Source organism: Arachis ipaensis, chromosome B2 (assembly GCF_059453495.1).
Source record: "Arachis ipaensis isolate K30076 ecotype BB chromosome B2, ASM5945349v1, whole genome shotgun sequence".
Classification (NCBI taxonomy): Eukaryota; Viridiplantae; Streptophyta; class Magnoliopsida; order Fabales; family Fabaceae; genus Arachis; species Arachis ipaensis.
In genome coordinates, this window is record NC_142437.1 from 67,477,723 (window position 1) to 67,478,037 (window position 315).

General features: G+C 44.4%; 1 non-coding gene across 1 annotated transcript; it reads left to right on the forward strand.

Annotated features, from left to right (window-relative positions):
* Positions 1–207: 207 nt before the first annotated feature.
* Positions 208–315, forward strand: LOC148574243 (small nucleolar RNA R71). The gene has a single exon (XR_015906903.1). It is a non-coding gene; the product is annotated as a small nucleolar RNA R71 (small nucleolar RNA).

The window sequence follows — 315 nt, forward strand, 5'->3', positions numbered from 1 at the left end:
TCTGCTAGAGGATACTTCTGCAACGGCTTTTGAACGGCCTTATTTCTGCCTGTGATTCCGAGTAGATTCAGCTAAGTCGCTGATCAATTGCCATGCCTCGTCAGTGGTCTTATACTTTTTCATAGACCCATTGCTAGCACTTTCCAATGTGGTCTTATCTTGGGGCCTCATGCCCTGTGTGACGTAACCGAGTAACACTATCTTGTCAATCATATGGTGGGGGCATGCTTCCAGAAGATTATTGAAGCGCTCCCAGTATTCATAGAGAGTCTCAGATTCATCCTGAACAATCATGGAAATGTCTTTTCTCAGTTT